A 496-nucleotide genomic window follows, 5' to 3' on the forward strand; every position below is an offset into this window, starting at 1 on the left:
ATATATATGTGTGTGTGTGTGTATATATATATATATATATATATACACACACACACACACTATATATATATATATATATATATATATATATATATAAACTCAAATTGTATCGTTACATTTGCTGATTGCAAAATCATAACATAGGCTATTTTTACATTTTAAGAGTTTGCCTTTTAGGGTACTCTTTAAGGGTGGCAAATTACGTAATATTGCGTTTTCTCAGAAATATTACGAGGTCTTGTAGATGTGTTGACTGCATCTCCAAATCTAGTGTGCTGTCTATACAGAAAACATTTGCCGTTTTAAAACATATTTGCATGTTTTATTCTCTTTTAAACGTTTCTGATTTAAAAATCCTATACACATTAAAGTAGGGGAGACCAGGGCTTGTTGTCACATGGGAGGTTGTCAGAAGGGTCATATCCAGTGTTGGGGAAAGTTACTTTTAAAAGTAATGCATTACAATATTGTGTTACTCCATAAAAAAGTAACTAAT

General features: G+C 30.0%; 1 protein-coding gene across 1 annotated transcript in view; it reads right to left on the bottom strand.

Annotated features, from left to right (window-relative positions):
• LOC107664976 (frataxin, mitochondrial-like) overlaps positions 1-496 on the bottom strand; it is a 10,666-nt gene that overhangs the window by 4,016 nt on the left and 6,154 nt on the right. The gene's annotated exons all lie outside the window — the stretch shown is intronic.

This window comes from Sinocyclocheilus anshuiensis, unplaced genomic scaffold, assembly GCF_001515605.1.
Source record: "Sinocyclocheilus anshuiensis isolate Anshui unplaced genomic scaffold, SAMN03320099.WGS_v1.1 scaffold363, whole genome shotgun sequence".
Classification (NCBI taxonomy): Eukaryota; Metazoa; Chordata; class Actinopteri; order Cypriniformes; family Cyprinidae; genus Sinocyclocheilus; species Sinocyclocheilus anshuiensis.